The 26,752-nt window shown below is 44.0% G+C and overlaps 15 non-coding genes across 15 annotated transcripts; all 15 read left to right on the top strand.

Annotated features, from left to right (window-relative positions):
- The first annotated feature begins 1,387 nt into the window (after positions 1 to 1,387).
- Positions 1,388 to 1,460, top strand: TRNAK-CUU. Its single transcript has one exon. It is a non-coding gene; the product is annotated as a tRNA-Lys (tRNA).
- A 1,043-nt stretch (positions 1,461 to 2,503) lies between these two features.
- On the top strand, positions 2,504 to 2,586 carry TRNAL-CAG. The gene has a single exon. It is a non-coding gene; the product is annotated as a tRNA-Leu (tRNA).
- Positions 2,587 to 4,048: 1,462 nt separating this feature from the next.
- TRNAY-GUA lies at positions 4,049 to 4,134 on the top strand. The gene is given in 2 exon segments: positions 4,049 to 4,085; positions 4,099 to 4,134. It is a non-coding gene; the product is annotated as a tRNA-Tyr (tRNA).
- Positions 4,135 to 4,385: 251 nt separating this feature from the next.
- On the top strand, positions 4,386 to 4,468 carry TRNAL-CAG. The gene has a single exon. It is a non-coding gene; the product is annotated as a tRNA-Leu (tRNA).
- Positions 4,469 to 5,930: 1,462 nt separating this feature from the next.
- On the top strand, positions 5,931 to 6,016 carry TRNAY-GUA. Its single transcript is given in 2 exon segments — positions 5,931 to 5,967; positions 5,981 to 6,016. It is a non-coding gene; the product is annotated as a tRNA-Tyr (tRNA).
- A 251-nt stretch (positions 6,017 to 6,267) lies between these two features.
- TRNAL-CAG lies at positions 6,268 to 6,350 on the top strand. The gene has a single exon. It is a non-coding gene; the product is annotated as a tRNA-Leu (tRNA).
- Positions 6,351 to 7,810: 1,460 nt separating this feature from the next.
- On the top strand, positions 7,811 to 7,896 carry TRNAY-GUA. The gene is given in 2 exon segments: positions 7,811 to 7,847; positions 7,861 to 7,896. It is a non-coding gene; the product is annotated as a tRNA-Tyr (tRNA).
- A 251-nt stretch (positions 7,897 to 8,147) lies between these two features.
- Positions 8,148 to 8,230, top strand: TRNAL-CAG. The gene has a single exon. It is a non-coding gene; the product is annotated as a tRNA-Leu (tRNA).
- Positions 8,231 to 9,692: 1,462 nt separating this feature from the next.
- On the top strand, positions 9,693 to 9,778 carry TRNAY-GUA. Its single transcript is given in 2 exon segments — positions 9,693 to 9,729; positions 9,743 to 9,778. It is a non-coding gene; the product is annotated as a tRNA-Tyr (tRNA).
- Positions 9,779 to 10,029: 251 nt separating this feature from the next.
- Positions 10,030 to 10,112, top strand: TRNAL-CAG. Its single transcript has one exon. It is a non-coding gene; the product is annotated as a tRNA-Leu (tRNA).
- A 1,461-nt stretch (positions 10,113 to 11,573) lies between these two features.
- TRNAY-GUA lies at positions 11,574 to 11,659 on the top strand. Its single transcript is given in 2 exon segments — positions 11,574 to 11,610; positions 11,624 to 11,659. It is a non-coding gene; the product is annotated as a tRNA-Tyr (tRNA).
- A 251-nt stretch (positions 11,660 to 11,910) lies between these two features.
- Positions 11,911 to 11,993, top strand: TRNAL-CAG. Its single transcript has one exon. It is a non-coding gene; the product is annotated as a tRNA-Leu (tRNA).
- Positions 11,994 to 13,453: 1,460 nt separating this feature from the next.
- TRNAY-GUA lies at positions 13,454 to 13,539 on the top strand. Its single transcript is given in 2 exon segments — positions 13,454 to 13,490; positions 13,504 to 13,539. It is a non-coding gene; the product is annotated as a tRNA-Tyr (tRNA).
- A 251-nt stretch (positions 13,540 to 13,790) lies between these two features.
- On the top strand, positions 13,791 to 13,873 carry TRNAL-CAG. Its single transcript has one exon. It is a non-coding gene; the product is annotated as a tRNA-Leu (tRNA).
- Positions 13,874 to 15,324: 1,451 nt separating this feature from the next.
- On the top strand, positions 15,325 to 15,410 carry TRNAY-GUA. The gene is given in 2 exon segments: positions 15,325 to 15,361; positions 15,375 to 15,410. It is a non-coding gene; the product is annotated as a tRNA-Tyr (tRNA).
- The last annotated feature ends 11,342 nt before the right edge of the window (positions 15,411 to 26,752 follow it).

Raw genomic sequence — 26,752 nt, forward strand, 5'->3', positions numbered from 1 at the left:
ACCCTCTCTTGCAAAGCTCTGTGATACTTTACAGGTTTTTCTCTTAATTAAGATGAACAGAATCACATCCTGTAGATGTGAAGGTCTAGGAATATCTGTGAATGGCCACGAAGATGAGTGAAATGCTTTTTAAGGTAGTTAATTAAGCCTCAAATAATGCTCAATGAAGCATGCATATATTGAACTTAGCACCCAGAATGCTAATATTCAACACAGTTTCTGTCTTTGAGAAATACCTTGAAAGAGAATATTAATTTTAAACCTGTTTTGCCAGATCTTAACTATTTGCTTACAATTTAATGCAGAAGTTTGTTATGATTAATGTGGTATAGTTTATCAAGCTCATCTGTTTTCTTGAAAGTAATCTCTAAAGGTTTTAATTCAATTTCAGTTTAGCATTAAATTCAGCACCTTTATGAGTGTGTAAAAGAAGTATGCTTTTTCTAGTGAATATGACCCCCTCTCTATGGAGTTTTTAACGGTAGCCATGCGAAGGGGTTGATACATGTTAACTATGTTTCATAGGGGGTTACTTTTGTTATATAGTTACCTGAAATTGAATTTAGTCAAATAGTTCAAATGAGAAGGAAGTATTTTCTTCAATTCTCAGAAAGAATGTAATTCTTCTCAGGTGAACTTTCCGATCATGCTTTGTGAAGCATTTCACACAATAATAACCAGCATGACTATTATAATGAGAGGTCTCCATGAAAACATGTCAGAAATAACATATAAAAATTACCATTGATCTAACTGGCAGGAACAAAATCTAATATTAGTGTCAACTGTGAGTGCACAGATTAAAATCATGTTTTATTCTTATGACAATTAAACCATGTTGAAATGTCCAAATAATTCACACAACTGGAAGCACGTTCTAGAATGTATCAAAAATTGTAATCCTTCTTGTGTAAATGTCCTGTCAATATTTTCACAGTCAATTTTCTCTAGCAGAACAAACCTGCAGTACAAATGTATATGGCCCATATTATTATGTATTTGCTGATTAAATTGTGCTCATTAAAATACTGGAAATAAATATAATAAGAGCCTGAAACCTCGTGGCCAGAAATGCCATTGCCACTTGATGCTCAGAAAAAAAAGATTTAGACAGGAATCCTAATAAAGTGCCTTCTTTGAAAAAAAATAATTTTACATAAGCGAAATATGCCTTTTATACACATAAGAGAAGAGGTGAAACCCAAACCCACAGAAATCACAAAAATATGTTTATGTTAAGATGAGCTAAATCTGTGAGTCCTACTCGGTCGCTGTCTTAAGGCACGAGTGCAAGTATTGAATTGTTTGAATCCCTACAGCTGTATGAAATGTGACTTAAGCAAAGATTGTGAGAACCAATATCTGCTGAAAAACGCTTTTTCCCCAAGCCTGACTAGCTCAGTCGGTAGAGCATGAGACTCTTAATCTCAGGGTCATGGGTTCAAGCCCCATGTTGGGCGAGGGGTATTTACTTTTTCTGTTTCAGTAATTCATTAGGAAACCTACAAAAATGTTAGTGAAGCATTGGGTACTTGCCAGGTTCTTATGGCCTGGATTGGCCACTGTTGGAAACAGGATGCTGGGCTTGATGTATCCTTGGTCTGACCCAGTATGGCATGTTCTTAAGGTGCCAGAAAAAATATATCAGTTTCCAACCTGCAGAGCAGAAATGACAACTTCATATGCTTCTCAGAAAAAAAGGAGTCCATGTTCAAAATCACAAATATTCACCCAAAGGGATCCACTTTCTAGAAATTACCAAGGAATTGTACTTCTTCCTGGGTGAACACGCTGGTCGCTGCTTCCCCAATCAATTCGCAATAGCAGAGCAAATCTGCAATACATAACATATGGCTTTTACTAGAATCTATGGCTTGGTGTTTGGATGCTGCTTCTTGCGCAGAAGTAGGCATTCATGTGAGTGGCAGCAGATGAGGAAGTCCTTGAAGGACAGTCGCCCGTTGCTTGTGAAGTGTGCATGGTTTTTTCTTTGCGAGCTGGAAGTTGCTATCTATCGAGTTTAATTGTGGTTTGTTAGACAGCTTGTAAGCAGGCAAGAGTGATCATAAGGGTGATTATGTCAGAGTTATAGGAAGCCAAGGGATAACGCTAGTATTTGTGTAGTGCAGAGAACAATTCCTATAAGAAAGAATCTTAAAGTGGGGGGTGCTTTTGTCTCCTTCGATAGCTCAGCTGGTAGAGCGGAGGACTGTAGAAGAATAGCAGAGATCCTTAGGTCGCTGCTCGAAGGAACATTTTTCCAATCTTTGTTTGGCGATTATATCACCCAATTTTATTTAATCTTGAATTTGCATTGCTAAAAAAAACAGAGAAGAACAGATGATGGTATTCTCTTGGACAGAGAGCGACAAAAGCCTTGTTTTGTCCCTTGTGTATTTGTTTTCCAAAGCCTGTCTGAATTGAATATGCATCTTCCGACAGCAGCCTACCTGCTGAAATGTTATTGAGCATCTGGATCCACGCAGAGGTGCCCCAACCACTTGTCAGGATGGCCGAGCGGTCCAAGGCGCTGTGTTCAGGTCACAGTCTCCACTGGAGGCGTGGGTTCGAATCCCACTTCTGACAGTCTTTGTTGCTTTTAAACTGGATTTCCCTGTCCACGATGCACGGAATCGGTGTTGGAAATCATGGAGCAGCAATGAGAGGGGAGGATCACCTTGCTGTTGGCTGAAATGAATCAGTACGTTTGGCTTGGAAAATTGGTAAAATTATTGGGGAGAAGTAAACTATTGGGATATATTATTTAGAGTCAATCAGTACGCCAGCTAATAAGCAGAAGTAAGTGTGTTTTCATATTTAAAAAAAAACAAACATATAAAACGGTATCCACAAGCTAGAAATATGCAAGGTGCAGAGTACACCTAAGTAAAAAGGTTGAAAAGTTCAGTTACTTAACTTGGAAAGGTGTAAAGGCGGTGTGATTTGGTTTCTTTGGGTACCATTGTTTGTTAATGAAGTCAGCAGTGAGTCACTCAGGCTGAATAAATGAAGTGATAAGGTTGTGTGATTGCTTTGTTTAGGAACCATCATTTCTCAATCAGAACAGCAGGGAGTCAGGCAGTACAACTGACTGTAGTGTAAATTTCCAAAAGGATTGTTTTCCACTAAGTTACCTTAGAAGCAGGACATATAATGCCAGAGCAGAGCTCAGTAACCCACAATCCAGTGGCAGCTCTGCGAGGAGAGGATCACCTTGCCGGTGGCTGAAAGGAATCAGTAAGTTTTGATGCTTCCCCCAAGCAGTGAGATTTCCGACCATGCTAAAACGCTCCCCATGCTGTGTAGCAGGTCTCTTGTGTAAACTGGTGAAGGCTCTGAACGCTGATAACTCCCGCTAAGCGCCTTACAAAGGTTTGCCGTTTAAGACCTTCCTCCTGTATTTCTTTATCTCTTCAGTTTGCGTTTTAGGCTTGGGAAATAAAAATTTCCCTTATTCTTAAGGATTAAATGTGGATAGTTTGTGCATCTGATTTTGGAAATAAAATCGGTCTCTACTGAGCATAACTCAAAAAAGTAGTAGAGCAGAAGGCTCCGGTGATCGGAATGGAAGGCTAGGGAAAAGGATGGAAGGTGAGCTAGGTTGATGTGCCTTTCAGCTGGAAATGGGTTTGTTCTAGCTTCATGTTATTGTTTCCGAATCTGATTGAATTGGGGCCGCTGGGTAGTTGGTTGGAATGGGACATGTCAGTTTTCCTTGGTATTAGGTTGGCATAGAAATGGCTTGGTGTTTGGATGCTGCTTCTTGCGCAGAAGTAGGCATTCATGTGAGTGGCAGCAGATGAGGAAGTCCTTGAAGGACAGTCGCCCGTTGCTTCTGAAGTGTGCATGGTGTTTTCTTTGCGAGCTGGAAGTTGCTATCCATCGAGTTTAATTGTGGTTTGTTAGACAGCTTGTAAGCAGGCAAGAGTGATCATAAGGGTGATTATGTCAGAGTTATATAGGAAGCCAAAGGATAACGCTAGTATTTGTGTAGTGCAGAAAACAATTCCTATAAGAAAGAATCTTAAAGTGGGGAGTGCTCTTGTCTCCTTCGATAGCTCAGCTGGTAGAGCGGAGGACTGTAGAAGAATAGCAGAGATCCTTAGGTCGCTGGTTCAATTCCTGCTCGAAGGAATATTTTTCCAATCTTTGTTTGGCGATTATATCACCGAATTTTACTTAATCTTGAATTTGCATTGCTAAAAAAAACAGAGAAGAACAGATGATGGTATTCTCTTGGACAGAGAGCGACAAAAGCCTTGTTTTGTCCCTTGTGTATTTGTTTTCCAAAGCCTGTCTGAATTGAATATGCATCTTCCGACAGCAGCCTACCTGCTGAAATGTTATTGAGCATCTGGATCCACGCAGAGGTGCCCCAACCACTTGTCAGGATGGCCGAGCGGTCCAAGGCGCTGTGTTCAGGTCACAGTCTCCACTGGAGGCGTGGGTTCGAATCCCACTTCTGACAGTCTTTGTTGCTTTTAAACTGGATTTCCCTGTCCACGATGCACGGAATCGGTGTTGGAAATCATGGAGCAGCAATGAGAGGGGAGGATCACCTTGCTGTTGGCTGAAATGAATCAGTACGTTTGGCTTGGAAAATTGGTAAAATTATTGGGGAGAAGTAAACTATTGGGATATATTATTTAGAGTCAATCAGTACGCCAGCTAATAAGCAGAAGTAAGTGTGTTTTCATATTTAAAAAAAAACAAACATATAAAACGGTATCCACAAGCTAGAAATATGCAAGGTGCAGAGTACACCTAAGTAAAAAGGTTGAAAAGTTCAGTTACTTAACTTGGAAAGGTGTAAAGGCGGTGTGATTTGGTTTCTTTGGGTACCATTGTTTGTTAATGAAGTCAGCAGTGAGTCACTCAGGCTGAATAAATGAAGTGATAAGGTTGTGTGATTGCTTTGTTTAGGAACCATCATTTGTTAATCAGAACAGCAGTGAGTAAGGCAGTACAATTGACTGTAGTGTAAATTTCCAAAGGGATTGTTTTCCACTAAGTTACCTTAGAAGCAGGACATATAATGCCAGAGCAGAGCTCAGTAACCCACAATCCAGTGGCAGCTCTGCGAGGAGAGGATCACCTTGCCGGTGGCTGAAAGGAATCAGTAAGTTTTGATGCTTCCCCCAAGCAGTGAGATTTCCGACCATGCTAAAACGCTCCCCATGCTGTGTAGCAGGTCTCTTGTGTAAACTTGTGACGGCTCTGAACGCTGATAACTCCCGCTAAGCGCCTTACAAAGGTTTGCCGTTTAAGACCTTCCTCCTGTATTTCTTTATCTCTTCAGTTTGCGTTTTAGGCTTGGGAAATAAAAATTTCCCTTATTCTTAAGGATTAAATGTGGATAGTTTGTGCATCTGATTTTGGAAATAAAATCGGTCTCTACTGAGCATAACTCAAAAAAGTAGTAGAGCAGAAGGCTCCGGTGATCGGAATGGAAGGCTAGGGAAAAGGATGGAAGGTGAGCTAGGTTGATGTGCCTTTCAGCTGGAAATGGGTTTGTTCTAGCTTCATGTTATTGTTTCCGAATCTGATTGAATTGGGGCCGCTGGGTAGTTGGTTGGAATGGGACATGTCAGTTTTCCTTGGTATTAGGTTGGCATAGAAATGGCTTGGTGTTTGGATGCTGCTTCTTGCGCAGAAGTAGGCATTCATGTGAGTGGCAGCAGATGAGGAAGTCCTTGAAGGACAGTCGCCCGTTGCTTCTGAAGTGTGCATGGTGTTTTCTTTGCGAGCTGGAAGTTGCTATCCATCGAGTTTAATTGTGGTTTGTTAGACAGCTTGTAAGCAGGCAAGAGTGATCATAAGGGTGATTATGTCAGAGTTATATAGGAAGCCAAAGGATAACGCTAGTATTTGTGTAGTGCAGAAAACAATTCCTATAAGAAAGAATCTTAAAGTGGGGAGTGCACTTGTCTCCTTCGATAGCTCAGCTGGTAGAGCGGAGGACTGTAGAAGAATAGCAGAGATCCTTAGGTCGCTGGTTCAATTCCTGCTCGAAGGAATATTTTTCCAATCTTTGTTTGGCGATTATATCACCCAATTTTATTTAATCTTGAATTTGCATTGCTAAAAAAAACAGAGAAGAACAGATGATGGTATTCTCTTGGACAGAGAGCGACAAAAGCCTTGTTTTGTCCCTTGTGTATTTGTTTTCCAAAGCCTGTCTGAATTGAATATGCATCTTCCGACAGCAGCCTACCTGCTGAAATGTTATTGAGCATCTGGATCCACGCAGAGGTGCCCCAACCACTTGTCAGGATGGCCGAGCGGTCCAAGGCGCTGTGTTCAGGTCACAGTCTCCACTGGAGGCGTGGGTTCGAATCCCACTTCTGACAGTATTTGTTGCTTTTAAACTGGATTTCCCTGTCCACGATGCACGGAATCGGTGTTGGAAATCATGGAGCAGCAATGAGAGGGGAGGATCACCTTGCTGTTGGCTGAAATGAATCAGTACGTTTGGCTTGGAAAATTGGTAAAATTATTGGGGAGAAGTAAACTATTGGGATATATTATTTAGAGTCAATCAGTACGCCAGCTAATAAGCAGAAGTAAGTGTGTTTTCATATTTAAAAAAAAACAAACATATAAAACGGTATCCACAAGCTAGAAATATGCAAGGTGCAGAGTACACCTAAGTAAAAAGGTTGAAAAGTTCAGTTACTTAACTTGGAAAGGTGTAAAGGCGGTGTGATTTGGTTTCTTTGGGTACCATTGTTTGTTAATGAAGTCAGCAGTGAGTCACTCAGGCTGAATAAATGAAGTGATAAGGTTGTGTGATTGCTTTGTTTAGGAACCATCATTTGTTAATCAGAACAGCAGTGAGTAAGGCAGTACAATTGACTGTAGTGTAAATTTCCAAAGGGATTGTTTTCCACTAAGTTACCTTAGAAGCAGGACATATAATGCCAGAGCAGAGCTCAGTAACCCACAATCCAGTGGCAGCTCTGCGAGGAGAGGATCACCTTGCCGGTGGCTGAAAGGAATCAGTAAGTTTTGATGCTTCCCCCAAGCAGTGAGATTTCCGACCATGCTAAAACGCTCCCCATGCTGTGTAGCAGGTCTCTTGTGTACACTGGTGACGGCTCTGAACGCTGATAACTCCCGCTAAGCGCCTTACAAAGGTTTGCCGTTTAAGACCTTCCTCCTGTATTTCTTTATCTCTTCAGTTTGCGTTTTAGGCTTGGGAAATAAAAATTTCCCTTATTCTTAAGGATTAAATGTGGATAGTTTGTGCATCTGATTTTGGAAATAAAATCGGTCTCTACTGAGCATAACTCAAAAAAGTAGTAGAGCAGAAGGCTCCGGTGATCGGAATGGAAGGCTAGGGAAAAGGATGGAAGGTGAGCTAGGTTGATGTGCCTTTCAGCTGGAAATGGGTTTGTTCTAGCTTCATGTTATTGTTTCCGAATCTGATTGAATTGGGGCCGCTGGGTAGTTGGTTGGAATGGGACATGTCAGTTTTCCTTGGTATTAGGTTGGCATAGAAATGGCTTGGTGTTTGGATGCTGCTTCTTGCGCAGAAGTAGGCATTCATGTGAGTGGCAGCAGATGAGGAAGTCCTTGAAGGACAGTCGCCCGTTGCTTCTGAAGTGTGCATGGTGTTTTCTTTGCGAGCTGGAAGTTGCTATCCATCGAGTTTAATTGTGGTTTGTTAGACAGCTTGTAAGCAAGCAAGAGTGATCATAAGGGTGATTATGTCAGAGTTATAGGAAGCCAAGGGATAACGCTAGTATTTGTGTAGTGCAGAAAACAATTCCTATAAGAAAGAATCTTAAAGTGGGGAGTGCTCTTGTCTCCTTCGATAGCTCAGCTGGTAGAGCGGAGGACTGTAGAAGAATAGCAGAGATCCTTAGGTCGCTGGTTCAATTCCTGCTCGAAGGAATATTTTTCCAATCTTTGTTTGGCGATTATATCACCCAATTTTATTTAATCTTGAATTTGCATTGCTAAAAAAAACAGAGAAGAACAGATGATGGTATTCTCTTGGACAGAGAGCGACAAAAGCCTTGTTTTGTCCCTTGTGTATTTGTTTTCCAAAGCCTGTCTGAATTGAATATGCATCTTCCGACAGCAGCCTACCTGCTGAAATGTTATTGAGCATCTGGATCCACGCAGAGGTGCCCCAACCACTTGTCAGGATGGCCGAGCGGTCCAAGGCGCTGTGTTCAGGTCACAGTCTCCACTGGAGGCGTGGGTTCGAATCCCACTTCTGACAGTCTTTGTTGCTTTTAAACTGGATTTCCCTGTCCACGATGCACGGAATCGGTGTTGGAAATCATGGAGCAGCAATGAGAGGGGAGGATCACCTTGCTGTTGGCTGAAATGAATCAGTACGTTTGGCTTGGAAAATTGGTAAAATTATTGGGGAGAAGTAAACTATTGGGATATATTATTTAGAGTCAATCAGTACGCCAGCTAATAAGCAGAAGTAAGTGTGTTTTCATATTTAAAAAAAAACAAACATATAAAACGGTATCCACAAGCTAGAAATATACAAGGAGCAGAGTACACCTAAGTAAAAAGGTTGAAAAGTTCAGTTACTTAACTAGGAAAGGTGTAAAGGTGGTGTGATTTGGTTTCTTTGGGTACCATTGTTTGTTAATGAAGTCAGCAGTGAGTCACTCAGGCTGAATAAATGAAGTGATAAGGTTGTGTGATTGCTTTGTTTAGGAACCATCATTTGTTAATCAGAACAGCAGTGAGTCAGGCAGTACAATTGACTGTAGTGTAAATTTCCAAAAGGATTGTTTTCCACTAAGTTACCTTAGAAGCAGGACATATAATGCCAGAGCAGAGCTCAGTAACCCACAATCCAGTGGCAGCTCTGAGAGGAGAGGATCACCTTGCCGGTGGCTGAAAGGAATCAGTAAGTTTTGATGCTTCCCACAAGCAGTGAGATTTCCGACCATGCTAAAACGCTCCCCATGCTGTGTAGCAGGTCTCTTGTGTGCACTGGTGACGGCTCTGAACGCTGATAACTCCCGCTAAGCGCCTTACAAAGGTTTGCCGTTTAAGACCTTCCTCCTATATTTCCTTAACTCTTCAGTATGCGTTTTAGGCTTGGGAAATAAAAATTTCCCTTATTCTTAAGGATTAAATGTGGATAGTTTGTGCATCTGATTTTGGAAATAAAATCGGTCTCTACTGAGCATAACTCAAAAAAGTAGTAGAGCAGAAGGCTCCGGTGATCGGAATGGAAGGCTAGGGAAAAGGATGGAAGGTGAGCTAGGTTGATGTGCCTTTCAGCTGGAAATGGGTTTGTTCTAGCTTCATGTTATTGTTTCCGAATCTGATTGAATTGGGGCCGCTGGGTAGTTGGTTGGAATGGGACATGTCAGTTTTCCTTGGTGTTAGGTTGGCATAGAAATGGCTTGGTGTTTGGATGCTGCTTCTTGCGCAGAAGTAGGCATTCATGTGAGTGGCAGCAGATGAGGAAGTCCTTGAAGGACAGTCGCCCGTTGCTTCTGAAGTGTGCATGGTGTTTTCTTTGCGAGCTGGAAGTTGCTATCCATCGAGTTTAATTGTGGTTTGTTAGACAGCTTGTAAGCAGGCAAGAGTGATCATAAGGGTGATTATGTCAGAGTTATATAGGAAGCCAAAGGATAGCGCTAGTATTTGTGTAGTGCAGAAAACAATTCCTATAAGAAAGAATCTTAAAGTGGGGAGTGCACTTGTCTCCTTCGATAGCTCAGCTGGTAGAGCGGAGGACTGTAGAAGAATAGCAGAGATCCTTAGGTCGCTGGTTCAATTCCTGCTCGAAGGAACATTTTTCCAATCTTTGTTTGGCGATTATATCACCCAATTTTATTTAATCTTGAATTTGCATTGCTAAAAAAAACAGAGAAGAACAGATGATGGTATTCTCTTGGACAGAGAGCGACAAAAGCCTTGTTTTGTCCCTTGTGTATTTGTTTTCCAAAGCCTGTCTGAATTGAATATGCATCTTCCGACAGCAGCCTACCTGCTGAAATGTTATTGAGCATCTGGATCCACGCAGAGGTGCCCCAACCACTTGTCAGGATGGCCGAGCGGTCCAAGGCGCTGTGTTCAGGTCACAGTCTCCACTGGAGGCGTGGGTTCGAATCCCACTTCTGACAGTCTTTGTTGCTTTTAAACTGGATTTCCCTGTCCACGATGCACGGAATCGGTGTTGGAAATCATGGAGCAGCAATGAGAGGGGAGGATCACCTTGCTGTTGGCTGAAATGAATCAGTACGTTTGGCTTGGAAAATTGGTAAAATTATTGGGGAGAAGTAAACTATTGGGATATATTATTTAGAGTCAATCAGTACGCCAGCTAATAAGCAGAAGTAAGTGTGTTTTCATATTTAAAAAAAACAAACATATAAAACGGTATCCACAAGCTAGAAATATGCAAGGTGCAGAGTACACCTAAGTAAAAAGGTTGAAAAGTTCAGTTACTTAACTAGGAAAGGTGTAAAGGTGGTGTGATTTGGTTTCTTTGGGTACCATTGTTTGTTAATGAAGTCAGCAGTGAGTCACTCAGGCTGAATAAATGAAGTGATAAGGTTGTGTGATTGCTTTGTTTAGGAACCATCATTTGTTAATCAGAACAGCAGTGAGTAAGGCAGTACAATTGACTGTAGTGTAAATTTCCAAAGGGATTGTTTTCCACTAAGTTACCTTAGAAGCAGGACATATAATGCCAGAGCAGAGCTCAGTAACCCACAATCCAGTGGCAGCTCTGCGAGGAGAGGATCACCTTGCCGGTGGCTGAAAGGAATCAGTAAGTTTTGATGCTTCCCCCAAGCAGTGAGATTTCCGACCATGCTAAAACGCTCCCCATGCTGTGTAGCAGGTCTCTTGTGTAAACTGGTGAAGGCTCTGAACGCTGATAACTCCCGCTAAGCGCCTTACAAAGGTTTGCCGTTTAAGACCTTCCTCCTGTATTTCTTTATCTCTTCAGTTTGCGTTTTAGGCTTGGGAAATAAAAATTTCCCTTATTCTTAAGGATTAAATGTGGATAGTTTGTGCATCTGATTTTGGAAATAAAATCGGTCTCTACTGAGCATAACTCAAAAAAGTAGTAGAGCAGAAGGCTCCGGTGATCGGAATGGAAGGCTAGGGAAAAGGATGGAAGGTGAGCTAGGTTGATGTGCCTTTCAGCTGGAAATGGGTTTGTTCTAGCTTCATGTTATTGTTTCCGAATCTGATTGAATTGGGGCCGCTGGGTAGTTGGTTGGAATGGGACATGTCAGTTTTCCTTGGTGTTAGGTTGGCATAGAAATGGCTTGGTGTTTGGATGCTGCTTCTTGCGCAGAAGTAGGCATTCATGTGAGTGGCAGCAGATGAGGAAGTCCTTGAAGGACAGTCGCCCGTTGCTTCTGAAGTGTGCATGGTGTTTTCTTTGCGAGCTGGAAGTTGCTATCCATCGAGTTTAATTGTGGTTTGTTAGACAGCTTGTAAGCAGGCAAGAGTGATCATAAGGGTGATTATGTCAGAGTTATATAGGAAGCCAAAGGATAACGCTAGTATTTGTGTAGTGCAGAAAACAATTCCTATAAGAAAGAATCTTAAAGTGGGGAGTGCTCTTGTCTCCTTCGATAGCTCAGCTGGTAGAGCGGAGGACTGTAGAAGAATAGCAGAGATCCTTAGGTCGCTGGTTCAATTCCTGCTCGAAGGAATATTTTTCCAATCTTTGTTTGGCGATTATATCACCCAATTTTATTTAATCTTGAATTTGCATTGCTAAAAAAAACAGAGAAGAAGAGATGATGGTATTCTCTTGGACAGAGAGCGACAAAAGCCTTGTTTTGTCCCTTGTGTATTTGTTTTCCAAAGCCTGTCTGAATTGAATATGCATCTTCCGACAGCAGCCTACCTGCTGAAATGTTATTGAGCATCTGGATCCACGCAGAGGTGCCCCAACCACTTGTCAGGATGGCCGAGCGGTCCAAGGCGCTGTGTTCAGGTCACAGTCTCCACTGGAGGCGTGGGTTCGAATCCCACTTCTGACAGTCTTTGTTGCTTTTAAACTGGATTTCCCTGTCCACGATGCACGGAATCGGTGTTGGAAATCATGGAGCAGCAATGAGAGGGGAGGATCACCTTGCTGTTGGCTGAAATGAATCAGTACGTTTGGCTTGGAAAATTGGTAAAATTATTGGGGAGAAGTAAACTATTGGGATATATTATTTAGAGTCAATCAGTACGCCAGCTAATAAGCAGAAGTAAGTGTGTTTTCATATTTAAAAAAAAACAAACATATAAAACGGTATCCACAAGCTAGAAATATGCAAGGTGCAGAGTACACCTAAGTAAAAAGGTTGAAAAGTTCAGTTACTTAACTAGGAAAGGTGTAAAGGTGGTGTGATTTGGTTTCTTTGGGTACCATTGTTTGTTAATGAAGTCAGCAGTGAGTCACTCAGGCTGAATAAATCAAGTGATAAGGTTGTTTGATTGCTTAGTTTAGGAACCATCATTTCTCAATCAGAACAGCAGGGAGTCAGGCAGTACAACTGACTGTAGTGTAAATTTCCAAAAGGATTGTTTTCCACTAAGTTACCTTAGAAGCAGGACATATAATGCCAGAGCAGAGCTCAGTAACCCACAATCCAGTGGCAGCTCTGCGAGGAGAGGATCACGTTGCCGGTGGCTGAAAGGAATCAGTAAGTTTTGATGCTTCCCCCAAGCAGTGAGATTTCCGACCATGCTAAAACGCTCCCCATGCTGTGTAGCAGGTCTCTTGTGTGCACTGGTGACGGCTCTGAACGCTGATAACTCCCGCTAAGCGCCTTACAAAGGTTTGCCGTTTAAGACCTTCCTCCTATATTTCCTTAACTCTTCAGTATGCGTTTTAGGCTTGGGAAATAAAAATTTCCCTTATTCTTAAGGATTAAATGTGGATAGTTTGTGCATCTGATTTTGGAAATAAAATCGGTCTCTACTGAGCATAACTCAAAAAAGTAGTAGAGCAGAAGGCTCCGGTGATCGGAATGGAAGGCTAGGGAAAAGGATGGAAGGTGAGCTAGGTTGATGTGCCTTTCAGCTGGAAATGGGTTTGTTCTAGCTTCATGTTATTGTTTCCGAATCTGATTGAATTGGGGCCGCTGGGTAGTTGGTTGGAATGGGACATGTCAGTTTTCCTTGGTATTAGGTTGGCATAGAAATGGCTTGGTGTTTGGATGCTGCTTCTTGCGCAGAAGTAGGCATTCATGTGAGTGGCAGCAGATGAGGAAGTCCTTGAAGGACAGTCGCCCGTTGCTTCTGAAGTGTGCATGGTGTTTTCTTTGCGAGCTGGAAGTTGCTATCCATCGAGTTTAATTGTGGTTTGTTAGACAGCTTGTAAGCAAGCAAGAGTGATCATAAGGGTGATTATGTCAGAGGTATAGGAAGCCAAGGGATAACGCTAGTATTTGTGTAGTGCAGAAAACAATTCCTATAAGAAAGAATCTTAAAGTGGGGAGTGCTCTTGTCTCCTTCGATAGCTCAGCTGGTAGAGCGGAGGACTGTAGAAGAATAGCAGAGATCCTTAGGTCGCTGGTTCAATTCCTGCTCGAAGGAATATTTTTCCAATCTTTGTTTGGCGATTATATCACCGAATTTTACTTAATCTTGAATTTGCATTGCTAAAAAAAACAGAGAAGAAGAGATGATGGTATTCTCTTGGACAGAGAGCGACAAAAGCCTTGTTTTGTCCCTTGTGTATTTGTTTTCAAAAGCCTGTCTGAATTGAATATGCATCTTCTGACAGCAGCCTACTTGCTGAAATGTTTTTGAGCATCTGGATCCACGCAGAGGTGCACCAACCACTTGTCAGGATGGCCGAGCGGTCCAAGGCGCTGTGTTCAGGTCACAGTCTCCACTGGAGGCGTGGGTTCGAATCCCACTTCTGACAGTCTTTGTTGCTTTTAAACTGGATTTCCCTGTCCATGATGCACGGAATCCGTGTTGGAAATCGTGGAGCAGCAATGAGAGGGGAGGATCACTTGCTGTTGGCTGAAATGAATCAGTACTTTTGGCTTGGAAAATTGGTAAAATTATTAGGGAGAAGTAAACTATTGGGATGTATTATTTAGAGTCAATTAGTAAGCCAGCTAATAAGCAGAAGTAAGTGTGTTTTCATATTTAAAAAAACATATAAAACGGTATCCACAAGCTAGAAATATACAAGGAGCAGAGTACACCTAAGTAAAAAGGTTGAAAAGTTCAGTTACTTAACTAGGAAAGGTGTAAAGGTGGTGTGATTTGGTTTCTTTGGGTACCATTGTTTGTTAATGAAGTCAGCAGTGAGTCACTCAGGCTGAATAAATCAAGTGATAAGGTTGTTTGATTGCTTAGTTTAGGAACCATCATTTCTCAATCAGAACAGCAGGGAGTCAGGCAGTACAACTGACTGTAGTGTAAATTTCCAAAAGGATTGTTTTCCACTAAGTTACCTTAGAAGCAGGACATATAATGCCAGAGCAGAGCTCAGTAACCCACAATCCAGTGGCAGCTCTGAGAGGAGAGGATCACGTTGCCGGTGGCTGAAAGGAATCAGTAAGTTTTGATGCTTCCCACAAGCAGTGAGATTTCCGACCATGCTAAAACGCTCCCCATGCTGTGTAGCAGGTCTCTTGTGTGCAGTGGTGACGGCTCTGAACGCTGATAACTCCCGCTAAGCGCCTTACAAAGGTTTGCCGTTTAAGACCTTCCTCCCATATTTCCTTATCTCTTCAGTATGCGTTTTAGGCCTGGGAAATAAAAATTTCCCTTATTCTTAAGGATTAAATGTGGATAGTTTGTGCATCTGATTTTGGAAATAAAATCGGTCTCTACTGAGCATAACTCAAAAAGTAATAGAGCAGAAGGCTCCAGTGATCGGAATGGAAGGCTAGGGAAAAGGATGGAAGGTGAGCTAGGTTGATATGACTTTCAGCTGGAAATGGGGTTGTTCTGGCTTCATGTTATTGTTTCCGAATCTGATTGGTTGGGGCCGCTGGGTAGTTGGTTGGAATGTGACATGTCAGTTTTCCTTGGTATTAGTTTGGCATAGAAATGGCTTGGTGTTTGGATGCTGCTTCTTGCGCAGAAGTAGGCATTCGTGTGAGTGGCAGCAGATGAGGAAATCCTTGAAGGACAGTCGCTCGTCGTTTCTGAAGTGTGCATGGTGTTTTCTTTGCGAGCTGGAAGTTGCTATCCATCGAGTTTAATTGTGGTTTGTTAGACAGCTTGTAAGCAGGCAAGAGTGATCATAAGGGTGATTATGTCAGAGTTATAGGAAGCCAAGGGATAACGCTAGTATTTGTGTAGTGCAGAAAACAATTCCTATAAGAAAGAATCTTAAAGTGGGGAGTGCTCTTGTCTCCTTCGATAGCTCAGCTGGTAGAGCGGAGGACTGTAGAAGAATAGCAGAGATCCTTAGGTCGCTGGTTCAATTCCTGCTCGAAGGAATATTTTTCCAATCTTTGTTTGGCGATTATATCACCGAATTTTACTTAATCTTGAATTTGCATTGCTAAAAAAAACAGAGAAGAAGAGATGATGGTATTCTCTTGGACAGAGAGCGACAAAAGCCTTGTTTTGTCCCTTGTGTATTTGTTTTCAAAAGCCTGTCTGAATTGAATATGCATCTTCTGACAGCAGCCTACTTGCTGAAATGTTTTTGAGCATCTGGATCCACGCAGAGGTGCACCAACCACTTGTCAGGATGGCCGAGCGGTCCAAGGCGCTGTGTTCAGGTCACAGTCTCCACTGGGCTGCCCGAAAAAAGCTGCAGCCTAGTAGCAGAGCTAAGCGGCAGTGTTTGGAATCTAGTGGCATTGTGTGGCCCCTGAGGAAGCTGGTGCAAGAAACACGAGCCGTGTCGGGCCATTGCCAACACTTATATCCTTACTGCATAGGAACAAGATAACAATAAGAAGAATAATCCCTGGTATAAGGAAGAGCTAAGAAAAGCAAAGAAAAATCTAAGAAAACAAGAAAAATATTGAAGAAAACACCCAATGGCTACATCTAAAAACAAAACAACAAAAAATACAAAGCCTAAATATTCAAATATCATACGCTTACCAAGAAAACAAAAAAAGAATACTATGCAAAACAAATCCATGGGGTTTTGTTCAATCCAAAACTAATTTTTAAAACAGTGAAAAATCTAATAAAGGATCCATGATCAAATAAGCCAAAGACACTAACCTCTCTGAAGAAGATTGCAATGAATATGCAACTACCTTACAAGAGAAAACAAATAAACTGAAAAAAACAACTCGACCTTAACCACAAACATAAACCAAACTGATGATTCAATAAATTCACAGAATAAACAAACAATAAAAATACAAGGACTTCAGTTCTTTTCAAATAATATCAAAATGGATATAAAAAGAATAATCAATAAAGCCTCCATGTGTTACACTCAGGGGTGGACCATTGTCCTGGAGCAGTGGAGAATGGCTCCCTGGTAGGGACCAGAAACACCTGCCCCCAGGGGGTGGAGAACTGGAGGAGACAGAGGCTTGGATGAGCTTCAACACTGGAAGCCCATGGATCCCCGAGTGGAGCCCGTAGGGAACCAGGCCGCTTGGACTTAGGTGGGCCTTGCAGGGTCTCCTGGAGAGGTAGTAGAGAGGCGTGCCCAAGGACAGCAAGGGAGCATGGTCGGACTCGAGACTATAGGTCAGATGGAGCAAGGAAGACCAGAACAGCATAAGCAATGACAAGGCAAGGGACAGAGCCAGAATCAGGAGACATGGTCAATCAGGCAGAGGTCAGAATCTGAGGGTCAGTCCGAGGAGTAGTCAATGAGGGAAAGGTCAGGTTCCGGAGGTCAGAAGAGGTCACAAGGCAGGCAGACGTCAGGAGGCAGGCAGCAGACAGAAGGGTCAAGGAACAGGCCAAGGTCAGTACCAGAGAGACAGTCCAAGGGTACTACCTGGAAGACGAACAGACACAGGAACAGAGGGATGCTGGAACAGTAGGATGCAGGAATAAGGCTGGAATAGTAGGATCTTGGAATGAGACTGGAATAAGACTGGAACGAGACTGGAACAAGGCTTAGAACGCAGTGACAATCTAGCACACAATACAATGCCGACCTGATTGCCAAGGCAAGGAACTGCAAGCAGGAACTTCCTTAAGTAGTTCCTTCAATATGGGCACGCCATGGAGCTAGGACCTTCCCCTGGCCCTACAAGAGGCCAAGCGGTCCACGCGCACGTGCGTAGGGGCATGGCTAACGCCATGGGAGATGCCGCACCAAGGACTCCGGCGTGAGTCCTTGGTGAGCAGTGGAAGGCCAGGCAACTACTGCTGTGGGACGCCGAGGTCTGGAGGAGCTCGCGGCTGCCACTGGGGATGCCGAACCGGGACCTGCAGAGGAGCCCAAGAGGTGAGCAGGCCCATGGATGGGGCACACAACACCATGTATCCAAATGACCCAATCTGCCAATTTCCTAAAAGAAACTAACCAAATAATTACACCACCAATCACAAAACTAATCAACCTGTCACTAACAGAAGGCCAGTTATCAAAAAGACTAAAACAAACTATCATAAAACCATCATTAAAAAATAAAAACAGGAGTGTTAATGACTGGGATCATTATAGACCGTTACCAAAAATACTCAAAACAACAGTTCTCAACCAACTAGAGAACCATTTAGACGATCATGATATCCTTTACCCAAATCAATTTGGTTTCAGAAAAAAACATTCAACAGAGACCCTGCTATTATCACTAATGGATCTGATACTGCAAGGATTTGACTCTGGCAAATCATACTGTCTTGTACTCATCGACCTCACAGCAACATTCAACACAGTAGATCATAAACTACTATGCCAACAGTTAAAAAACATTGGAATCGATGGAATGGTATTAAAATGATTCAAATCCTTCCTAGATGAGAGAACATGCCAAGTAAAATTAAAAGATCAGATATCCGACGTCTTTCAATGTAACACTGGAGTTTTTCAAGGATCAGTTCTATCTGCTACACTATTCAACATCTACATGCTAGGGATGTGCACTGCCTTTTTTTCATGTCATTTTCATTTTGGGTCATTCTCTGTCAAATTTAATTTCTTTAATGGTTCAGTATGTATTTATTTTGGGTTTTCCTAATTTCAGTTAGTGTGCACTAACCAGTAATCCTAATCTGAGACTTGGAGGCAGATTTAAAAAATTTGCGCGAGCGCGTACTTTTGTTCGCGCACCAGGTGCGAACAAAAGTACGCTGGATTTCAATAGATACGCGCGTAGCCACGCGTATCCATTAAAATCCTGGGTCGGCGCATGCAAGGCTGCCCAAAATCGGCAGCCTGTGCACGCTGAGCCGAGCAGCCTGCCTCCATTCCCTCCGAGGCCGCTCCGAAATCAGAGTGGCCTCGAAGGGAACTTTCCTTCCACCCCCCCCCCCGCACCTTCCCCTCCCTTCCTCTCCCTAACCCACCCCCCAGCCCTATCTAAACCCCCCCTACCTTTGTTGGCAGATTTACGCCTGCTAAAAGCAGATGTAAATCTGCGCGCGCCAGCGGGCTGCTGGTGCGCCATCACCCGACCCGTGGGCTGGTCCGGAGGCCTCGACCACGCCCCCGGGCCGGCGCCACGTCTGAGTAAACAACCAATTTACATTTACTCATTCAACTCCTTTCATGATTTTGTAGACATATCTCCCTTCAGCAATCTCTCCAAGCTGAATAGCCCTAACCTCTTTAGCTTTTCCTAGATTAATGGTGACAAGTCCTGTCACCATTTATCTTGCTTTTGCTCAAAGGCCAACACTAGTGCAGGAAACTTTACTTCACTGCTAACCAGGAGTAAAGTTTCCAGTGCTAAGAAAACAATTAATCCAGCACAACTCTGCATGGGAGGAGGGAGGGGCAGTGGATTAGTTAAATACCTTCATTAGCATGCGATTTCCACACGAGGGCACTAAGCATTATATTTTCAGGAGCACATTTTTTGTGTGCAAAACTCTTTGCTGCATTAGAAGTAAAGTTTGAGCACAAAAACAATGTGCACACACTTGCAGGTAGAATCAGGGTTCTTCTGAGCATACCTTATTACATCCTCAGATTGGGATAGTGACTAATTATACTTGTTTGGAGATTTGTAAAGCACAATGGTCTACAGTGCTTTATACATGCACATACAATATTGCATCTCTTATCTTTGGCCTGGAAGATCAGCACCTTTTATACATAGATTAAGGAAAGCACAGAGAAGTAAGCAAAGCCAGATTAAATCTGCCTTGGAAAGATTTTCACTGGATGTAATGTTGTTTCTTGTTAAAACCCAATAAAATTACAAGTTAAAAACAAAAAATCTGCCTTGGAAGGAAAACTCAGGAGAAGAGCAGATTTTTTACCCATGGTTTGCCTACAAACAAGATGGAACAGCAATGACAAACAGCTAGCCCTGTGAACTTATTGGGCAAGCCTACAGTGAACTCTGGAAGATCTTGAAAATGAAAAAATTAAAACAAGACCTCTGTTAAAAAAAAAAAAAAAAAAAAAAGTGGCTGGGGTCTCTTTCAAACAGCCAGATTCTTGGTATTATTAGAATGTGAATGTTGGTGCATCAGCTGAATAAGGTGGTGTGGCAGTCCTGTTTGTGCACGTGACTATGTAAAAACAGAGATCAACAAATCAGATGTAGAGGAGATCTTTTTACTGGAGTCTCTGGAGTTCATCACAAAGATTAAACCCAATAAAAGGATCTTGCATGTTGGGTAACCATTGTGTTCTTCCTGTGTGCTTTAATCTTTCTCTTTCTTAATTTTGTAGCTTTAAGACATGAAGTTTGGAGCAGGCATGGAGCTTGGCATTCAGCTTTGCAGCCGAATGTCCCAGGAGAAAAAATTAAAGTTTTTCACTTGCTTTAAGCTCATTAGTAATGGTACAGTAGGACGTGTCACGCTGATGGATACATTTAAATGAGGCTCGGAGGGATGCTGACTTGTATCTCTTTCTTTTAACATATTTAATTGCAGAGCGTGCACAAGGGAAATGCCTGGGGGAGGTTATTAAAAGTTTGTGATTGCAGAACTGAAATCTCTGTGTGAATCCTCTCTCCTCTTGTACCTGCTCCAATCTCCATATGCTATTTTATATCCAGTCCTCAGGGTGTTTCCTAGTTGTCAGCAGCAGGAAAGCAAAGCCACCAATTCAGAGTCACAGCTAAAGTTTCAAGTTTAGAAGTACAAACTTTCATGTAAACTGACTGTCAAATTAATTACTACATACAGCTCTGCTGATGCACACACACACACACATACTCACACACACACACATACACACACAGAGACACAGAGACACATACACACACACATACACACACAGAGACACACACACACACACTCACACACACACACACACACATACACACACACACATACACACACACACACAGAGCTCTGCAGACCTCACACTGGTACATATGAAGCATGAATACAGCATGGACAACTGTAAAACCTCCCTTCATCAGAGCCCCATGCAGCCATCACATTGATTTATATAAAGGATGAATATAGTACAGACAGTCAAAGAGTAGGCTGCAGCCATAATTAAAGGTGCACTCCTCTTCTACCAAATACCATTATTACATAAGAAATAAATTATATTAGTGAACACAAAAGAAAGGAGCCCCGTAATAAGAATCCCAGAGTAGGCAATTGAAGAAAGAATGAGGCAGGCTGATTAGAGGATAGACTGAAGAGTAACAGAGACCCACCCTGCATTTAGATATCATGATTTCTAAATCAGTCATGCCTGTCTCACCCTGCATCCCATTTTTGGCAGCAGGGACCAGCGGCTGGGGCTTAGAAGACACATATAAGAAACCAGACATATGAGGAAGTGCCTGCCCCTATTATACCCCTCCAGTGTTCAGCCACCATAGTCTAGGAATGGAGTGAACTCAAGGTGACGTCCTGGACTGTGACATTATTAGCCAGGAGACTAAGGAAAGGTATTGCTCTCTCTGAGAGTGATAGGAATTAGATCTAGTTTATGGGATCTGCCAGGTACTTGGATTAACCACTGTCGGAGGCAGGGCGCTGGGCTTGATGGACCTTGCTCTAACCCAGCATAGCAATTATCATGTTCTTATGACTGGTTTGTCTTCCAGAAATGTATTTAATCACTTTTTGACCCCAATGAACAATTGTCTGTCATGGCAGCGAGACCCACAAGTTAACTTCTGCATTATATAACTAAGTAAGTACCTCCTGGTGTCTCTGACAGTGCAACCCTCCCCACCTCCGACCCCAGAACATAAGAACATAGGATATGCCATACTGAGTCAGACCAAGGATCCATCAAGCTCAGCATCTTCAGTGGCCAGTCCTAGTCACAAGTACCTGACAAGTGGTTGGTATCAGGGAATTTTCCCACGTACAACAGTAAAGAACTGAGTAAAATGGAGCATTCACACAAGTCTGAGTCAGTGATATCTGAACTGATAAGTGCACCAAGAGGGAGGAGTCACAACTCCTGCCCTGAACAGTTGCAAATTCCTTTCTCACCCAGTTACAAGTTTTTATTTAGTATAACTGAGGAGCTCAGATCCTGCAGGATTCAGACTTCTGGAAGTTGCCATGCAGATGGATTTCTTTGGGATCTTATTTTCAACATCAAAATGGAATGCAAGCTTTGTCATATATATTTCTATAAAAATCTATCTACCTATCTATATAATATTTATATCTATAGATATTGATAGGTACATATTTAGGCATTCTCTCTAGTAATTGTTATCTGCAATAAACTCATCTGTACTATCTGGCTTCATTTTTTCTCTCTTCTATGATCTTACTGCTCAAATAAACGTGCCATTAAATATTATTTCTGTGCATTCATTTTAAACAAAATAGGAAATAATAACATTTCTTATTTTATTTCATTAAATTTTCAAAATGAAGCAATAGAAAATTCAATAAAATTCCATTAGTTTTCTTGTTTCATTTAAAAAAAAAATAAATTATCAGCCATCTGGCCTAGACACAGGCTCAAGGCTGAGGCCTTGCCTAGGTATTGGCTGAGACGCAAAGCAGAAGCCATGGTAAACACCTGGGAATGATGCTGAGGCCTCACCTAAGCAGAGGATAGGTATGACAAAGGGGCTGCAACCTACACCTGGCTGCAAAATTGAGGTCTTGGCCTAGGCCTAGACCCAGGCCCAACACCGAAGCCTTGTCTGAGTCTAGGGCTTGGGCTTGGGCCCAGACCCCCCCCCCCCCCAAACAACATTTTTAAGGGCTAGGAAACTCCCCCCTTACTGCATCAGTTGGAGTTCAAGAGATGAAACCAGAGAAGTCCCAGGCTCAATTCCAGGGCCAAACCCAGAGGCCAGGTTCTAAAGCCGGGTTCCCAGACAAGACACAGAACCAGGCCCAAGCCTAGACCCAAGTACAATGCCACAGCCCAACTTGGAGGCTGGGTATTGACACCAGGGCACTGGATTAAGACAAGACCAAAAACATGGTATAATGGGCCCCCCAGTGTCATTACCATTAAAGCCCTTAGTTAACTCCTTTAGCTAATGTTAGAGAGTTCTGGGAGGTTCCATTCCATACACTTCCTTCCTTTGAAGGTGCTGGGATGGCTGTCCCCCATGGGTAAGATTTATAAGCTGCTCTTTATTGTTGTAATTATGTGTGTTTGTGGATCCTTGGGTGCTGTGGAGGTGACAACGCCCACGGGGAGGAGCCCCGTGAGGAGCCACAGCACTGGGCTAGACTCGTACTAGACAAACACAAGAGTTATTTTATTGCACAGCTTGAAGCTAACCACAAGAGGTGGCAGTAGTGAGGCAATCTCGTAGTTGCAGTCTCAGGGACCTCGGCAGAGGGAGACCTTCTCTCCTTGATGACATCAGGAGGTTCCGCAGCAGGTCTCACAGTGAGGAGATACTGTGGATGAGATAGACTGAGAATTAGAGTACTCACTAGGTGTTTCGCGTCCTTGCTAACTTGGGGATATAGCAAATGAGTGAAGGTAATATACCCGGATGGCGTGACATCAGCATGAGGGAACGCCCTCGAGGTTCGTGCCAAGGGTGGTACCAAGACATGGGTTGCGTGTGCGTGCACCCTAGTAGGTACCTAGGAGGAGCAATGGCGGGAGGCTGCACCATAGCCATTCCGGGGATGCCAGAGAGGTCGGCTTGCAGATGCGGCAGTAGCCATCTTACCTAGTTAAGCAGGAGGAACCGTGAATAAGGTGAGGCAAACAGGGCGAAGCCGTCGAGGACCGACGGACGCAACAGTACTTAGGGGTGTGCATTCGTTTTGAACGCATATGTAAAACGCAACTTGACCCCCCCTTTCGACTTATGGACTTATGAACATAAACTTTTTGTCTGCACATCCCTAATAGTACCCCCCTTCAAAGAGTGTTCACGCTTTTTCCTACCAGGTCTTAGTTTTTGAGGATGCAAGTGATGAAAGTCCTGTAGCATATCTTTATCCAGGAAATTAGACATTGGTGTCCAAGAGTTTTCTTCAGGGCCATACCCATCCCATGACAGGAGGTATTCCCATACTCTGCCTCGTCTTCTCACATCGAGAACTGCGTCTACTTTATATTCAATGCCTTCTTCTGCATCTATAGGTGTAACATCAGGTAAATTATTGGAGAACTCCCTAAGGATCAATGGCTTCAATAGTGAAACGTGGAATGCATTGTGGATCTTTAAAGTAGATGGGAGCTTCAGACTGTAGGTGAGATTGCCCAGTCATCGTAGAATGGGAAAAGGTCCAACAAAACGAGAAGTGAAGCGAGCTGAAGGAAGTTTAAGTCTTAAGTGCTTCATGGAAAGCCAGACTTTATCACCAGCCTTGAAGTCTGGAGCCTTGCAGGGATGAGCATCGTATCCTTTCTTTGCTCGAAGTCCTGCTTTAACAAGCATCTCTTTTGTCTGAGTCTGTTACGGTCCCGAGCCATGCCCAGGTACCTCCTCACCTCGGGCCGGCGAGGGAGACACTGCTGATCTGACGTGCTTAGTCATACCCCCTAGGCGAGTGCGCACATGGGGGTTCAAGCCTTAAAGGGGCCAGTGTGGGAAGAAGGAAGGACGGCCCTCGGATGACATCAGATGCTGCAGGGGTATTTAAACTCTGCAGCTTGGCCTAGATGTTGTCTTGCAACAAGGTTCACTCTCTGGTGAGAGCTACTAGTTGCTGTTTCATTTTCTGGCTTCCGATCCCAGCTTCTGACTCCTGGCTTCTGACCCCGGCTTCTGACTCCTGGCTTCTGACTACTGGCTTCTGACTCCAGCTTTTGCCCAGGGGTCCTCTCCTCAGTCCAAATGGCTCGGGGCCTCATGAGCTCCTTTCAGGGGGACCGCGGGCTTCCAGTGGTGAAGTTTCAGTTGGCCTCCTGCCTTCAGCTCTACTCTTCTACAGACACTGGCCTACAGGAGACCGCACGTAAGTCCAAGCGGCTCAGGTCCTCACGGGCTCCTCCTGGGGGGACCGCGGGCTTCCAGTGATGAAGATCCATCCAGTTTCCTGTTCTGTGCTGCCTCCCAGCTTCAACATCCACTGTGGGCCTTCCCACGATGAGTCTTCATCTGTCCCAGCCGGCTCAAGGGTCCATGAATCCAACAGTTTGCAAGGCCATGGACCCGGCAGACATGACGGACTTAAAGGCCATTCCCGGAATTGCCCAGAAATTGCAATAGCAGCAAATCTGCATTGATTCCCTGATGGAAACCATACAGAGACTGGCCCATCACTTAGATGGAGTCCCTGCAATCATACTTCCAGTACCAGTTTCCCTGGCTGATCTCGGACCGGCAACGCCTAAACAGCTTCTGGCACCCTCACGATACTCAGGGAAAGCAAAGTACTGCGCGGATTCCTCAATCAGTGTTTCATCTGATTCAATTTACTGCCTTCCCAGTTTTCGTCGGATCTGATTAAGACCAGTTACATTATTTCTTTGTTGGATGGGAAACCCTTGCAAGGAAATCTGGAACAGTTTGTCTCTGCCTTCTGACATATCTTCGATGAGCCCTCTCGCAGGCCTACTGCCGCCTCTGAGTTACTTTCTCTATGCCAAGGCAACCGGCCCCTTGCCGATTATATGGTGGAATTCCACACCCTTGCAACCGAGCTAGATTGGGGGGATGATAGCCTCCACAGCATATTCTTGGAAGGCATCTCTTCAAGACTGCAGGACGAGCTAGCGGTGAGAGACCTCCCGAATGACTTGAACAGTCTGATTGATCTGGCTGGACGGGTGGACCGCCGAATCCAATGCCATTTTTGGGAAGGGAGGCCCGGTCGTAAGCCCAGTAACTCTGGGCATACTTTTCCCCGACTGGTACCCTCATCCTCTGCCTCTCCCGGAAACCAAGACATAGAGCCTATGCAGTTAGTATGCCCAGTAACTCTGGGCATACTTTTCCCCGACTGGTACCCTCATCCTCTGCCTCTCCCGGAAACCAAGACATAGAGCCTATGCAGTTAGGCCGAGGACACATCTCACAGGAAGAGAGGAGGTGATGACAAGCTCAAGGTCTGTGCCTATATTGCAGTGGCAAGGGGCACTTCCTAGCCCAATGTGGTGAGCGGCCGGGAAACGCCAGAACCTAGGGATCAATGAGGAGCTGATCCTAGGTAATACTTGTGTGGTGTCCGTTGGTGCCCGACGCCCTCTCTCCGCCCTCCTTACCTCTCTGGCGCCTCCCTCTCCGGCCATGGGAAGATTGGCTGCCGCGGCGTTCTTCTGCCGCAAGTCCTCGGGCATTCCCGGACTGGCTCGACGCTGCTATCTGACATGTTCCTAGAGGCCTAGGGGCGCGCACGCGGCGCGGTCCCAACTGAAGTACCAGCAATGGTGCGAACCTCGGGGGCATCCCCCGAAGATGACGTCACCTGCGACAGATATTTAAGGTCTCAGTATTTGCTAACACATCGAGTTAGCAAGGATTGACAAGGATTGACATCGGATTGACAATGGACTCACTTTGTCTTTCTAAGAAACTCTGCCTCCTCGGACTTACCAGAGGTACCCGCTCCTCGGGGGCCTCGCTCTCTCCTTTGTTTTTCAGGTGACAGTCTGGAACCGGTACTCGCTCCTCGAGGGCCCTTGTTCCCAGACTTGCCTCATATACTCTTCTGCCTGGAAGTCATCACTACCAACTATATCAGCTACATCAGTGAGTTACCAACGTTCTCCCTGACCTTTCCCTGGAACCAGGTACTCACTCTTCAAGGGCCTATACATTTCAGCTCCTGGGCTTTATTGGGGCATTGTGTGAGTGTTACCATCTGCATACCCTGCCTACTCACTATATCTCAATTTCTCTACAGTTCATCCTCCAGGAATCACTGTTCCAGTATCTGAGGGACTACAGCCCAGCCAGACTTTCCAGCTCACTACTGCCACCTCTGGTGGTTCAATATACTGTTTAATAAAAGAACTAGTGTGGGTCTGTCTCTAAACTCTCAGCCTGACCGGTAGTCCCTCTCGCGGAGAGAAATTATAGTACTGGCGATAAGGAGCTTCTGGCCATTAAGCTTGTGCTGGAGGAGTGGCAACAATGGCTGGAGGGGGCCCATAACCCTGTGATCATCTATACGGACCACAAGAATCTGGAATCCTTGTGCCAAGCCCAATGCCTCAATTCTCAGCAAGCCCGATGGTCTTGCTGGACTTTTCTTTAGCCGGTTCAATTTCCTCCTCCAGTACAGGCCAGCCTCCAAGAACATTAGAGCGGACGCCCTGTCATGCACGGCTGAAACAGAGGATCCGCCTCGTTATATCCTCAATCCAGCCAAAGTC

This window comes from Rhinatrema bivittatum, chromosome 16 (genome assembly GCF_901001135.1).
Source record: "Rhinatrema bivittatum chromosome 16, aRhiBiv1.1, whole genome shotgun sequence".
Classification (NCBI taxonomy): Eukaryota; Metazoa; Chordata; class Amphibia; order Gymnophiona; family Rhinatrematidae; genus Rhinatrema; species Rhinatrema bivittatum.